The following is a 16,977-nucleotide window of genomic DNA, read 5'->3' as shown; positions in this document are numbered from 1 at the left end:
ACAATACCGTCATGTGTGTAGCATAGCGTCCGATCACGGCTCGGTCGCTAAGCCGTCTTACCAAGACGTTACCCTTTTTCCATTAATCATTTCACTTCAATTTTTGCTTCACATATATTAGTTAATCGGCACTTGGGGCCACAGTTATCACATCATACATGGCACTAGGCCACATTCCGTAACTCACGTTTCACATTATTCCCATTCTCAACATTAACCTTGCCATTTAAGATCATAGGCACATACAAGAGCAATTCAAGTTATAAGCATAGAGAGGAATTCATCTAATTCGGCATATTAATCACAATGTAACTTCGACTTGAAATTTAGGCATTTTAGCACGTAGTTCATGTTCTCCACACATCCTCAATTTTACAAAGAATAGAATATTAAACACATGGAGACGCACCTTCCACATACATTCTCACAACATCAATTCATTTAATATAACAAGTACTACATCAATCAAATTTTGGACTTACAACATTTGCACGGACACCATGGAAGCTCAATTTCTAAGAAGACCGGGTTTTAGCCATACATACCTCAAAGAGCTTTTCCTTAAGTTTCTATAATCCACCGACACCTCTAGCAATAACAATCTGTAAGGAAATAGCGGGAATCGATTAATAATTAGGAAGATTACCCATGGTGTAACTCTCTTAAGAATTTCATCAAACACCTAACATGTGAAGTAGTCTACAAGGTCCGAAAATGGAAATTCCTTCCTCCCTCAACCAATTTTAACATGAACTACCCAAATTAGTTCTTTAATATCACATACTATAACTTACTCCCACATACATGGCCTATTTCTAATCCCCACAACATATTCTAACCCTTAACCTCTTACATGAAATCTTGGAAGAAGGACTTACCAGGATGGAGGACAATCAAGTGGTTATCTTCCTTGATTCTTGAAAACTTGAGCAAGATTTGGGTGATTATGAAGCTAGGCTCCTTCTCTCTCTTTCTCTCTCTATCTGCTCTCAACTCTCTCTAAAATCAGTAGAAAATTACCCCAAATGAAGCCCCAAAGCCTATATATTAAAATGGGGTCGGGTTATAAAAATAGGAAAAATAAGCCTCCGAAACTGGGTCTGCGGTCGCATAATGGTCCGCAAAACAGGAACGTGGGTCGCAAAATGCATCGCGGAATTGGTGCCCAAAACTGGGCTGCACTGGTCCAGTTTGCGACCAGATTTGCGGTAGCAAATCAATTATGCGGACCGCATAATGGTTTTGCGATCGCAGAACTGACAGAGGATCGCATTTTTCCAGCCTTTGGTAATTTGATCGTAACTTTGTGTAGGAATGTCGAAATGACGAACGGATTGAAGCGCTGTAAACTAGACTCGAAGACCTTTCATATGATTGGTTGTTCATCACATAAACCTTACATGTTTTTAGATATGCTCGTTCAAAGTGTGGACTTGTGCAAACTCATTTGGAATTTTAGCCTATTATGAAGTTTTCCGATTTGACTTAGACTTAGGCCCCTCCTTGAACCCCACATTACTTATTACATGACGTATACACTAATTCACCATGTCCAATTCATTTATATCATATTTATAGCACATAAAATATTATAATTAGCCTACATGGCACCTCGAAATCCTAAATTACTTAGCAAAATTTTCTGGGGCCTTACAACAGGGCTTAGTCCCATGAAATATACGGAGTCAGGGATCAGAATCGTGCAAATGGAGTCAAGGATTAGACTTACGCAAAGATGGAGTCAGGGCTTAGACTTATGTAAATATGGAGTCAAAGATTAGACTCATGCAAAGAGAAGGCAGTGCTTAGCCTTATGCAGGTATGGAGTCAGGGCTTAGACTCACGCAGATGTGGAGTCAAGGATTAGACTCATGCAAGTATGGGGTCGGAGATTAAGACTCATGCAAATGTGGAGTCAGAGATTAGACTCATGCAAGTATGGAGTCAGGGCTTAGACTCACGCAAAAAGAAGGCAGTGCTTAGCCTTATGCAGGTATGGAGTCAGGGCTTAGACTCATGCAGATGTGGAGTCAAGGATTAGACTCATGCAAGTATGGGGTCAGAGATTAGACTCATGCAAATGTGGAGTCAGAGATTAGACTCGTGCAAGTATGGATTCAGCGCTTAGACTCATGCAAAGAGAAGGCAGCGCTTAGCCTTATGCAGGTATGGAGTCAGGGCTTAGACTCATGTAGATGTGGAGTCAAGGATTAGACTCATGCAAAGAGAAAATAACAGGTAAGGGTGGAGTATATCTTAGCTAGGACATGTTTGCGTTTAACGGCCGGATGGATGGTGAATTTGCTTTGTGCACGAATGTTATCGTCAAATGTACCTGCGTTCAAAGAAAAATCATAAGTTTCATGGGGGATGTTGGTTCTTGCTTCGCCTGTCGGCCTTGCTCTGCTCCGCTCTGGAAGCCCCCCTTCAAGTTCCCCTAGGTAGCGTCTGACCGTTATGAAAACAGAATTTTCAAAAAAATATGCATTCATTGATAAAATAGAATCGTTTTGGAAACGTATTGATATATCAAGTAATTTTTGATGAACTAGCGACTATGACACATCTCAAGGCATTGCAGCTCTCTTATGTTGGAATTTTTAGGGTCCTCCTCAAAATTCTACCCCAGTTTGGTAGATGATATTAACTGTTTGCGGATGGCTGACCCTGCTGAATCTTCTTCGGAATTTTAAGAATCCTTCTCAAAATTCTGCCCCAGTTCTAGACTGACTGCTGACTTCCTGGCATGTGATGGCGCTAGCTAGACTTGCTCCGTCTGCCCCAGTTTCTGATTTTTTGGGAAATAAAAATTTTATTATGATATGACCGAACCCATAAGGCTGCCTACGTATCCCCTCTTAAATGGGAATCAGGTCAAGCGTAGTTCAATTACATCAGAAAAGAAATGTGAAATAATCTAGGCATAGTATCTCTTGACTGCGTCTGAATTGATTGGTTTTGGCCAGATTTCTCCGTCCATTTCTGCAAGTATGAGTGCTCCTCCTGTTAGGACCTTGTGAACCATGTACGCACCTTGCCAGTTGGGAGAGAATTTCCCTTTGGCTTCATCTTGGTGCGGGAAGATTTTCTTTAATACCAACTGCCCTGGTGCGAACTGCCTTGGTTTGACCCTTTTGTTGAAGGCTCTGGACATTCTGTTCTGATAGAGTTGGCCGTGACACACTGCGTTCATTCTTTTTCCATCGATAAGGGCCATATTGCTCATAGCGGCTCCTTATCCATTCCGCATCGCTGAGTTCGGCTTCCTGTATGACTCTTAAGGAAGGAATCTCTACCTCGGCTGGGATGACAGCCTCGGTACCATAAACTAGCATGTAGGGAGTTGCCCCGGTTGACGTGCGAACTGTGGTGCGGTACCCTAACAGAGCAAAGGGTAACTTCTCATGCCACTGCTTGTGATTCTCTACCATTTTCCTTAGTATCTTCTTAATGTTTTTGTTGGCGGCTTCTACGGCTCCATTCATCTGAGGTCTGTAGGCGGTGGAATTCTTGTGCTTGATTTTGAAAGTTTCACATATAGCTTTCATCAGATCACTGTTGAGGTTGGCGGCGTTGTCAGTAATAATGGACTCAGGAACTCCGAAACGGCAGACAATACGATCCTTGACAAAATCTGCGACGACTTTCTTGGTTACAGCTTTGTAAGATGCAACTTCTACCCATTTTGTGAAGTAATCAATGGCCACTAGAATAACCTGTGCCCGTTCGAAGCAGTAGGCTCAATTGGGCCAATGACATCCATTCCCAGACGGTGAATGGCCAAGGCGAGCTTGTTGCATTGAGCTCGTTTGGCGGCACCTTTATCATGTCGGCATGCACTTGACATTGAAAGCATTTGCGGACATACTGAATACAATCCGTCTCCATGGTCATCCAAAAGTAACCTGCTCTGAGTATTTTCTTGGCCAAGACGAAACCGTTCATGTGCGAACCACAGGTCCCAGCATGCACATCCTCAAGTAGCTTGGAAGCTTCCTTTGCGTCGACACACCTTAGCAAACCCAAATCCGGAGTTCTTCTATACAAGTTCCCTCCACTGTGGAAGAAATGATTTGACAACCTCCGGAGCGTGCATTTCTGAATGTGATTTTGTGCTCCGGATATTCTCCTTTTGATAAATACTCCTTGATGTCATGAAACTAAGGCTTTCCATCTGCTTCTTCTTCGACATGAGCACAATATGCCGGCTGATTATGGATCCTTACCGGAATGGGATCAATATAGTTCTTATCTGGATGCTGTATCATTGACGATAAAGTGGCTAATGCATCGGCGAACTCATTCTGAATTCTGGGCACATGTCGGAATTCTATCTTCGTGAACCTCCTTTTCAATTCCTGCACATGGTGCAGATATGGCAATATCTTGGAATTCTTGGTAGCCCATTCTCCTTGTACCTGGTGCACAAGCAAATCTGAATCGCCGATCACCAACAACTCTTGAATGTTCATGTCGACTGCCATGTTGAGCCCTAGTATGCAGGCTTCATATTCTGCCATGTTGTTGGTGCAGGGAAATCTGAGTTTAGCAGATACGGGATAATGTTGACCTGTTTCTGATACCAAAACTGCTCCAATGCCTACTCCTTTGAAATTTGCGGCTCCATCAAAGAACATCCTCCAATCGTCATATGCTTCGGTAATGTCTTCTCCTACGAATGATACTTCTTCATCAGGAAAATACGTTTTCAAGGGTTCGTATTCTCCTCCCACCGGATTTTCAGCGAGGTGATCTGCCAATGCCTGTCCCTTGACTGCCTTTTGAGTTACATAGATGATGTCGAACTCACTCAGTAGTATCTGCCATTTAGCCAACTTCCCCGTAGGCATGGGCTTCTGAAATATGTACTTCAGAGGATCCATCCTGGATATGAGATACGTAGTGTAGGCACAGAAATAATGCCTCAACTTCTGGGCTGTCCAGGTCAAAGCACAGCAAGTGCGTTCAAGCAGAGAATACCGTGCTTCATAAGGTGTGAATTTCTTACTCAGGTAATATATGGCTTGCTCCTTTCTTCCTGTCTCATCATGTTGTCCCAAAACATATCTGAAGGCTCCATCTAACACGGATAGATAAAGTAGCAAAGGTCGTCCTGGTTCTGGCGGGACCAGAACTGGCGGTATGGACAGGTATTCTTTGATCTTGTCAAAAGCTTTCTGACAATCCTCGGTCCAACTTGTCTCGGCGTCCTTTCTCAGCATCTTGAAGATGGGTTCACATATTACTGTGGACTGTGCTATGAATCGACTGATGTAATTGAGCCGTCCCAGGAAGCTCATCACATCCTTCTTGCTTTTGGGTGGTGGTAACTCCTGAATAGCTTTGACTTTAGTTGGATCTAGCTCGATCCCTCGGCGACTGACAATGAATCCCAGTTGCTTTCCTACGGGAACCCCGAATGCACATTTTGCGGGGTTCAACTTCAAGTTGTACCTCCTTAACCTGTCAAAGAACTTCCTTAAATCCGCTATGTCCGCGGCTCTCTTGGATTTGATAATGACGTCGTCCACATACACCTCTATTTCTTTGTGTATCATATCATGGAAAATGGTTGTCATGGCTCTCATGTACGTGGCCCCAGCATTCCTCAGACAGAATGGCATCATCTTGTAACAGTATACACCCCAAGGCGTAATAAAAGTTGTCTTCTCATCATCTTCTTCATCCATCCAGATCTAGTGATAACCTGCGAAGCAATCTACAAAGGATTGGAGTTTATGCTTGGCGCAGTTATCGATCAGGATATGTATATTTGGCAGTGGGAAGTCGTCTTTGGGACTTGTCCTGTTTAAATCCCGATAATCAACACATACTCGGACCTTCCCGTCTTTCTTCGGCACTGGCACAATGTTAGCTAACCAGGTTGGGTACTCAACCACCCTGAGAACTTTGGCTTTGATCTGCTTGGTAACTTCCTCCTTGATTTTCAAACTCATGTCTGGTTTGAATTTTCTGAGTTTCTGCTTGACCGCCGGGCACATGGGATTGGTAGGCAACTTGTGAGCTACTATATATGTTCTCAAACCGGTCATATCGTCATACGACCATGCGAAGATATCCTCGTATTCCTTTAGAAAACGGATGTACTCCTCTTTCTCTGTTGGTGACAAATGAATGCTGATGCGGGTTTCCTTGACGGTCTCGGTGTCTCCCAAATTTACTGCCTTTGTTTCATCTAAGTTGGATTTAGGCTTGTTATCAAAATTCTCAACTTCCCTGACAATTTCCTCGTGTATCTCATCTTCTTCCTCTGAGTCACTATTCTCATATTGCGTTGCCTCATTACATGTCACAGTCACTGGTTCATCAGGAAAAGTAATAATAACACTTTAGAAGGGAAAAATTTAAAAATAGTAATGAATAATGATAAAGGATAAATGTGTTTGATTAAACTGAGAAAATTGTTCAAACAAAAGCTTGGCTCAGTGGATCGAGCGTTTATTTAAAACGAGAAATCTTAAAACAAAATTTCTAGAAAATTTAAATGCCTAGAACAGCTATAAATTCTGCCAAGCTACCCAGGGACTCGGCGGGCTCGGGATGGTGTGGCGGTCCAGTTTCTAAGAACAGCTCCCTTTGCCACAGTCTGAATGGAGAGGCCTTCTTCCTCCTCCTCCTCAATTATGGCACTGCAGTCCATATCCTCATCTTCCAAGAACAGATCCTTCAGCCCAGCTAGTGCTTCTTCTTCTGCTGCTCCCCATATTGTATCCGCCTGATGGAAAGCCTGTTCCAAACGGGGTATCGGTTTCTCAAGAGGGTAATATGGTCCACGCCATGGAGGCGACCATTCCTTGTACTCCTGCCATATATACTGGTATCCAAGCCCAAAAATGGTACCATGATTCTTCAGCTGTATTGGTTTGGTGATGCCTTGGAGGTTCTTTCCCAATCCTTTGCTGGGTTCATATCTGGACCATGCTAGTATGCTTTCTATCTTGCTACTCCACCATTTGTGTTTTTCGACAGCATTGACCCGTTCGATGTGATGGTAGGTCTCCCCTCCTAGCCTTCTTCTATGTCCAATAACCGAAATGGTTTGACTGGTGTAGATGGGGTTACTCCCGTCTCCAGGAATGATTACCTCCTGACGATTCCATTCAAATTTTACGGCTTGATGTAGTGTGGAGGGTACGACTCCAGTAGCATGGATCCATGGGCGGCCCAATAAAAGATTATACGAGGCTGGTATGTCAAGCACTTGGAATTCAACGTCGAACCAAGTTGGCCCCATCTGCAAACAAAGGTTGATTTCCCCGATCGTGGCCCTCTGGGACCCATCAAAAGCCTTCACATTCATGCTTCCGGTCTGTATTTCATGGAAACCTTTGTCCAACCTTTTCAGGGTATCCAGTGGACAAATATTCAAACTAGAGCCTCCATCAACCATGACCCTGGCGATAAAATTATCTTCAAATTGTACCGTAATGTGCAATGCTCGATTGTGATTTCGTCCCTCGGGTGGCAGCTCATCCTCGTGGAAGATGATCTTATGGCTTTCTAGTATTTGTCCGACCATGTTGGCCATTTCTCTGCCGGTGATTTTTCTGGGTATGTAGGCCTCGCTCAACACTTTCATTAAGGCGTTCTTGTGTGACTCAGAGTTCTGCAATAGTGACAGGATAGATATCTGAGTAGGGACTGTTCAGGTGATCAACAACAGAGTACTCTTTCGCCTGTACTTTTCTCCATAGGTCATCTGGCCCAGTCTCAATAATAGGTTGCCTAGCAGTGGCTTCCTTACTTGAACCTCCCAGGTGTTCAGGCGTATAGACTCTTCCGGTCCTAGTCATTCCTGTGCCACGTCAGATTCCTCTACCTTGGCCTTCCCTTTCCGTCGAGCCCCAGTGACATAATCCCAGGGCATTGCTTTTGAGCTGAATCGGGGTGTGGTTAATACTGTTACAGTGAAGGGTATGACCACTTCTACTTCGAATGGAGTGGGGGTGGCTGCGGGCGAAGCCACTTCTACCTCAAACGGATCTGATGTAGTTACCTCAACCTCGATTGGTACCTGAGTCTGAACCACGACAGGAGTGAGTGTGACTGCTACCTTAGGCTCATCGCCTTCCCAAATAAGACCGATCGACCCTTCAGGGTCCCATTCTTCATTTGTTTCCATAACATGTACACCATCACTTCTGTGATTAGGGAGAGGATTGTTGCGGACATTAGGTGAGGCCTCCTTTGCTTGTATGACCTTATTGTCAATTAACGTTTGGATCTTATCCTTCAATGTCCGGCACTCAGCTGTGGTGTGCGCTTTCATACCGTAATGGTACGCACAAGTCTTGTTCGAATTGACCCACTGGGATGTGTTTTCTAACACCACAGCGGGAATAGGAGTGACATAACCGGCGGCTTTTAACCTTTCATATAATTGGTCAATGGGCTGGGTAATGGCGGTATACTGTCTGGGCAGCTTAAGGTCAAAGTTTGGTCGTGGTCTCGGATAATTTTGACGAGCTGGTGGTGATTGGAAGTGGGATGATGGGAAGTTATATGTGTGATGGATAGAGGCTGGTTGGGAGTATCTGGGGGATGAAAGTTGATATGTGAGCGGTGGTGCTTGGTACGTAGGTGGAGGTGTTTGGTATGTGGGTGGAGGTGTTTGGTTTGTGGGTGGAGGTGTTTGGTAGACAAGTGGGGATTCCGGGCCTTGGGCTACCATTACTGCCCCAACATCTCTCTTCTTCGATATGCCACCTGACTGTAGTGCTTTATTTGTGGCTTGCAAAGCCTCGAAGTTTGTTACCATTCCGCTCTTAATCCCTTCTTTAATCCTTTCTCCGAGTTTGATGGTGTTAGAGAATTTGTGATTTTCGATAACCATCAGCCTCTCGTAATATTGCGGGTCTTGTGCCCTGACGAAGAATTTATTCATCTGTTCTTCATCTAAAGCAGGCCTGACCTTGGCGGCTTCCGGCCTCCAACGAGTAGCATATTCTCGGAAGGTCTCAGTTGGTTTCTTCTTGAGATTCTGAATGTAGAAGACATCAGGTGCATTCTCTGTGTTAAACCTGAACCGGTCCATGAAGTCTGACGCCATGCTTACCCAATTTGACCATTCTTGGGATTTTGGCTGATATACCAAGATAGCGCATCCCCAGTAAGGCTCCTCATAAAGAGCTTCATTCGTATCTTCTCATCTTTCCCGACCCCGACAAGTTTGTCACAATAAGTCCTGAGATGAACCCTGGAATCACCTGTGCCATCGAACATTTCTAACTTGGGAGGCTTGTATCCTTCTAGCAGTTCCACATCGGGCTGTATGCAGAGATCCTCATAGTTCAAACCCTCTATCCCTCTATCACCTTCAACACCCTGAACTCGGCTTGTTAACTTTTTAAGCTCTTCAGCCATGTTTTTAATGAGCAGGTCCTTTTCGGTGGTTTCTGGTATACAGGAAGTTAGTTGGGTAGATTGTGGTATAGTTTCCACGTATATGGGGTTTCTCTAATGGGTGCCAGGAACTTAGGTATAGTGGTGGTCATTGGTGGAGTTTTGTGGATCAGGAATGAGTGGTGGTGTATTTTGGGGAGTGTGGTAAGTGGTGACTGGCGGGTACTGAATTGGTTGATGCTGTTGTGGTAGAGTTGGCATCGGCAATGGGTTGATATTTTGTGGTGGAGTGGTTTAGTGATTTGGTATGGTAGGATTTTGTGGCTATTGCTTTTGTGTGTTTTGGGGAGGTGTTAGGTTCTTTGCGTTCTATTGGTGGATATCAGGGACATTGAGGGTTAGCAACAAATTTGCCAAATTGCGGACCTGCTCAAGTTCTCCTTGTAGTTCTAGTATCCTTTGTTCAAGTCTCAAAACCAAGTTATTTGGGGCCGGAGTACTGCGACCGTCGGAGGTCTCTGCTTCTCAATGTTTTCCTTTCGTATTCCACTTAAATCGTCCATCTTTGCTTTCCCTCTGCTTTTTGTGTTGCTTGGAGGAGGAGGAGTTGGAGGGCCTCTAGATCTGGTGTGATACGCCGATGAGGCCAGTATGATCGAACCAACCTAAGGGGATAGGAATGACAATAAAAAAAATAGACAAAACAAAAAGGTAACAAGTTAGTGGGGATTCTGAAATGTTTGCAGTATTAAACACATATTGCGGAAATATAAATTCACGTCCTAATTTGGGAGCCTCGTTGTGCCCGAGGTAAGCCTATCGACAAATAGATTTGGAGAACTTTTAATGCCAATAAATGCTTCATTTCATAATGTAAGAACAGACGAATCCCAAAACGATACTGAAATAATGATAAAAAATGAGTTACTATTGGCACTTGGCCTTATTACATCTTAAGAAAAAGCAAAAATAAATCTAGCCTATTTGGTCCCAGAAGGACCTTCCCCAGATTCGATCTTCCGAACTCCCTCATAGAGATCTCCCAGCTCGCGCAGCCCCAACAGCAAGTAGGCTCTGGCCAAATGTCCTCCTTCAGGTCCTTCAACATTCTGACAGTTTTCGATCCTCTTTACGACTTTGCCCTCTAGCTCTGCTATTCCTCGCTCCAGGTATTCCAGTTTCCTATTGGAAGTGACCGCCATCTCCTTCCATTCCTCAATCAACCTTGCGTTCTTCTCATGTATTTCTCGATGCTCATTTTCAGAGTCATGAACCCTTTTGCGCAGCCTGTTGTACTTGACTTAGGTTTCAGCTTCCTCGTCTATGATTCTATTTCCTCAACCAGTCTCTGGCATTACCGTTCCTTTCAGATTGTCCTCCAACCATGCTGGGTAGAGAGGCTCGTACCCTGCGTGATACCTGTCCGGCTCAACGGTGTTCTTCTCCACGATGATCTTGCAGTGCCACATATGTTGAGCTTGGCACTTGTAAGGAACATCGTCGTCTTGAAAGTCGTCCCTGAAGTGGCTCATCTTAACGACCCTTGGTACAACCTGCTTTCTGCCTGCTTGCCTCATAACTCGTAGAGGGACATATGGATATACCCCTCTCAACCCAATCAACACCAAATGTGGAGCATCCCTGGACCTGATAATAAACTCGTCCATTGGAAACTATTTAACCATCCACTGCACCTGTTCCTCGGTCAAGCTGTCGAAGAACTCCACCCATTCGCTGGCACTTTCTGGCTGAGCAAATCTATCCTGAATATAGGTCATATGCTTAAGGTGATGGAAAGCAATGTGGTCGTTCCAAGCCCTTCGCAGAAATTCTTGATGATAACGACCCTTTTGGAGATGCTCCAGTAACCATAACTGCAGCAATAAGTTACAGCCTTCGAAATGATTTACCCCTCTTTGACAGCGCTCCAGGGCCCTGTAGATATCAGCTATGATCATGGGGACTATGGTATAGGTCTGTCCATTAATCCCCTCCATCAGAGTTTTGGCAACCATGGCCAACCTAGTGTGGATCCTTCCCTTTTTCATCGGGAATACTATCATCCCTAGAAAGCACACGATGAACACGAATACTCTGCGGTGGATGTGACCCAGTGAAGTGAGGGCGATCTCATCGTGGTAAGTGCGGAAAGACTTGATGTGGCCATACCTTTCATAGAGATATTCGAAAGGTATGTAGGAGTCTTTCAGGCACACTAGGTCGACATTCTTTTTCAACCCCATCATCTTCAGAAATCCTCTGCCCGTACGGTTTTTCTGGCACCAAAAGCCCAGGATTGTCCCAAGTTAACCCTGCAAGTCCTCATATTCCCTCTAGAAGCGGCGTCATTTCTATGTCACCGAAACGGAACACCGCTCTTTCACTATCCCAGAATAGAGTAGCAGCCTCAATCAGTTTGTCGTTTGGCTCAACATATAGCAGGGATGGCAAGTTACCCAGGTACTTTTTCACATGCTTTTGTCACTTGAGGAGAGATCTTCCCACCAATCTAGCAACAATGGGGGGATATTGCTAACCATACCGAATCTGGGGACCTCGTGCCTCATTTCCTGCATAACAAAAGGGTTAGGCCTTACCCCCACCAGACTCGACTATTTATACATTTATGATCAGCACATCGGCATTTAGTTCTCCAAATTAATGCACAGAACGTGGTTGTGTCTATTGGGATTATGGAAAACCCGATGGACTTTGGATAAGGCTTAACTTAAAGGATCATTATGTGGACAACATAATTGACCCGACTAGGTTTGACCATGATGCATGCACTATTTAAACAGAGTAAGGTTTCTATGGGGTTTTAGACTGGTACCCTCAAGCGGACAACTTGAGGGGGAAGGCACAGAACCATCGACTGCACCGCTGATCAACTAGTTTTACCGCAAATAAGCCTTTCCGAATTTAAGGGTAGTAAATAGGAAGAGCGCAACCACTCATTAAAGCGTTGCTATAGGATTTGATACGCACGAGTGGAATATGATGCGAAGCATGATTTATGCAGTAGTTAATGACATGTAGGCAAGTATTTTCACGTAGGAAGAAATAAATACAGCATTTAAATAATTGAAAAGACAATTACAGAGAAAGAAAAACAAGGAGACAAGTCAGTTTTCCGGGTAATAAAGGAATCATGAATGCTCAAAATAGACAGTCAAATTCATACAAGGGAGAAGGGTACGGGATAAGGCATGCTTGGACTAATTCATAAGTTCGTTAGGGTAAGAGCCTAAAGATATCCCCATCAGAGTCGCCATGCTGTCGCGCCCCCTTTTTCCTCCGCGGGGAGAAGTCCGGGTTTCGACATTCACGGGGTGTAATGACTCATTTCCTTTTGGGAATTGGGTATTCGAAGAGTCACCACCTAACGAGTTAAGGTGCGTTAGGGCATCTAGAGTAATTAACTCTTAGGTTGGTTTGTATTACCAGGTAAGGGCTCGAGGTAACCTCGAGGGGTAGGTGTTAGGCACCCCTCTTGGTCCACAACTGTGGGTCCCGGCCGAACTTATATTCACAAATTAGTCCAAAATAAACAAACAGTTGAAACAAATAATTGCAAGCAGAGCATGTTGGGCATTGTATAACTCAAATAATAACTCAAATAATAAAGTAAGAATTTAAACAGGTTCCATGTATAAAAAAGGAAAATAAAGCTTCAAGTAAAGAGGATTTGGGGAGGGGGAGGTCCTAGGTTGGTCAGCCTATAGGATCACATCAGTACAATGCCCGGTAATCACTCCTTGAAAAGGGGCTACGCGTGGCATTAGCACACCGGTCATCATATCCATGTCTACCCTTCCCACCTCTTTATTGGTCATGCAAAGCGAGTGTTTGGTCATTGATTCCTATTGTGTGCTGCTACCCGCCCCTTCTTAACGGTCCCGGAGGGTGTTAGGACCTCTACCTATGGGTGGTTCTAGACGTATCCCTAAGGTTTTAAAGGTGAAAATCTAAGGCGACAGTCAAAAACATTTAGGACTTTCACATAATGGGAGCAATTAAGAGGCTCACAATTTCCTCCTCAAACAAACATACAAGCAGCACGACTCAAACGCAGTTAAGGTCTTTATTAATCAAAGTCCTAAAGCAGGATTTCTAAGCGATTATGCAGAAATAGACCACTTTCAGCTTTAGAAGTTATAACCTAATAGTTACCTAGTGACTCCTATTAAACAGCTTATTAGAATCAGAAATGTTGAACGCTGGAAACAGCTTCAGAGAAATACAGGTTTTGAAAAATGCCCTAAGGCTTGCCTATGTGCAGTACTGTGTATATATATTAATATAGAGACAAACAAGTTTTCGAAATAGACCCTTTTTGACACCTGTAAGCAGGACACCCAATGAGGTTAAGCCGAATTTGAAAGAACTAGTTTCAGGAAATGTCATCACTTAATAAGGCCAGTTTTAAAAAGTAAACTAGACGAGAATGAAATTGACTCATTAGGCTAATTAGAATACTAGACGTAATTGCGGATGGCAATCCCTACAGGCTTGATGTCTATATTTGAAATGATTAAAGACACGGTTGTTTGAGGCTCTGTGAACATGATTTCTAACATGACGAAAATGCAGAATCTTGAGAATGTGATTTCTGTTTGATGCAAACGATACTGGAAATGAAGTCACTATAGGCATGATTTCTATTATGATGCAAACGACATTAATAGTGAAATCTTATATGCATGATTTTCTATTGTGACGCAAACGACATTAATAGTGAAATCCTATTGGCATTATTTCTATGTGATGCAAACGACATTAATAGTGAAATCCTATAGGCATGATTTCTATTAGGCAAAGCAATCAGGTTTTAAAAGAGTTAATCCTTATGAGCATGTTTTCTATTGAGTAAAGCAGACATATTTTTAAAAGAAAGAACCTAAGAGCAGGATTTCTACCCATGTTACCCCACAAAGTATACTTCTACCCACCCCTTTTTACTAAGTACCCCCAAATTTCTGTTTACAAATTATTATAGACCTATAAATGAATTACATAAGTAAAAAAAAATAGAAAATCAAGAAGCTATTCTAGAGAGCCTACAATTAGGCCCAAATTCCCCAGAAGCCTCCAATGGTCTTTCAAACCTCGTTTCCATAGACAAATCAGAGTCTAGGTGCATCAAAGTTCCCTAAGGGTCTCAAGGACCCCGGGCAATGCTTACACCTAGACTTATAGCCAAGTATTGAACTAGTGCAGTGTGGAAAGGCCAGCCTCAGTATGCCAGAGTTCACAGGGTTCTCAAGAGGATCCCAAGGCAGTACACATACTAGAAGGGGCAGAACTTATTAACTAAGAATGAAGTGGGAGTGCAGGACAGATTGAAAGAAATTTATTAAAGACTGGACTTAAAAGTCTGTTTATGAAAGCAATTAATAAGGTAATAGAGGTTGTCTGGAAAAAAAAAAGTTGTTGTGATGCACACAGTCAAGTACTTCAGTAGTCACAGAGTCCAACTTAACTCAGTAGTCACACAGGGGCCAAGGGTTTGGGAATACACAGGCATTTGACTGCAAACACATAACTCCAGCAAGGGTATTTGGACTGGTTTTGGACATGCTCAGAAATAGTTGAAACTGGCATAATCACAAACCAATCAGGAAAAACATAGACTTATAGAGGGGATAGGGATTTGAGATTCATAAGAATGGTAAGCACACAGCAAGTAAAAGGAACAATTGTCCAGGCATGTTTGAATCACACAAGGGAATTGTCACGACCCCAGTTAGCCCTCCGTGAACATGTCGTGATGGCACGTAGTCCCTACGACTAGGTAAGCCTAAAATGCAGAAATAATATAACTTGTGGAACAATAAATTAAACTAAGAAAAAATAGAAGGAAAGCTATATATAAGTACCACTTGGCATATACAACTCAAACGCGGAAGTATACAATATCACCCCAAAACCCGAAAACTCACGGGAAACACATGCTAATAGAAATGTAATACACTGCTCTAAACTCCAGAAAAGTCTACATCAAAGTACGAAAGAAGTCTAAACGCTACAAGATAGAGTAAGAAGGAGACTCTTCGGTCTGCGGACGCTGCAGATGTACCTCAAAGTCTCCGTATCTCTCCCTTCCTCAAGGATAGTGCGCCTGAGTGGAGGTACCTGGATCTGCACATGAAAAACATGCGCAGGAAGGGCATGAGTACACCACAGCGGTACTCAGTAAGTGCCAAGCCTAACCTCGGTTGGGTAGTGACGAGGAAAGGTCAGGGCCCTACTGAGATATAACATAATATATAATAAGATGAGGAAAAACAGAATAAATAAAGTTTACAGCGAGAATCTAAACAGGATAAATAAGGAAAACCGTAATAAAAAGCAGAAACAGGACAATACCAGTAATTACTATTCACAACAGGAACAACAACCGGGGATCTCTTAGTATCCCGAGGATCTCTTGGTATCCTCATCATATACATGAGGGATCTCTTGGTATCCCGAGGATCTCTTGGTATCCTCATCATATACACGAGGGATCTCTTGGTATCCTGAGGATCTCTTGGTATTCTCAAAAACTTGTAATAACATGTGCCAGGGATCTCTTGGTATCCCACACCTTCAGTCCAGAACATATCAAGTGCAGGGGGGGATCTCCCGGGATGCCTTCCCGTAGTCCCAATTTAAAAACACACAATAACAGCCTAAACATAAGGATAAATGCTAAACTCAGAACAAGTAATAGAAAATCCTAGCCTAACATACTGTACGGAGTACAAACAAGACAGTTTAAGCACTTAGACAAAAAAGTCAAATAAACATGCTTCTCTAAACTAGCATAGGGTAGATTTGCAATTTAAAATAAACAGATAAGCAAGAAAACTCAATTTAAATACTTCAAGTAAAAATGGATTTCTAACAGTTAGCTCAAGTACGCGCTCGTCACCTCACGTACGAAGCATTCAAACATCAAATATCATGTCCTAAGGGGAAGAAGTCCCCCACACAAGGTTAGACAAGCCACTTACCTCAACCGGCTCCAAAAATCAACTTGAAATCACTCTTTTGCCACGAGTATCCGACTCCAAATGGCCCAAATCTATTCATTTCAACTACATCTCGTAAATAACATCTCAAGCAACTAATTCTACTATTTAATTTACAGCTAAGACGCAAATTTACGGTAAAATAACCAAAACGCCCCTCAGGCCAACGTGGTCAAAACCCGAGGTTCGAACCAAAATCCGGTTACCCATTTCCCCACGAACCCAAATACATGATTTGTTTTGAAATCGGACCTCAAATTGAGGTCCAAATCCCCAATTTTAGAAAAACCTAGGTTCTACCCCAAACCCCCAATTTCACCCATGAAATTCATTGATTTTAAGTGGAAAACATGTTAAATGAGGTGAATGATTGAAGGAATTAAGTAAAAATTGACTTACAAATGATTTGGAAGAAGTTTTGTCCTTGAAAAATCGCCTATGTGGTTTGGGTCTTGAAAGAATGGTGAAAATGGAGGAAATTCGACTAAGTATGAAATTGCTGGGTCTCAGATATCGCAATTGCGAACTGGGGTTCGCAATTGCGAACCCCGACCATATGTGGGAAATGCGAAGCTGGGTACGCATTTGCGAACCCTTA

This window comes from Nicotiana attenuata, unplaced genomic scaffold (genome assembly GCF_001879085.1).
Source record: "Nicotiana attenuata strain UT unplaced genomic scaffold, NIATTr2, whole genome shotgun sequence".
NCBI lineage: Eukaryota > Viridiplantae > Streptophyta > Magnoliopsida > Solanales > Solanaceae > Nicotiana > Nicotiana attenuata.
Note: the sequence above shows the minus strand (reverse complement) of the source record.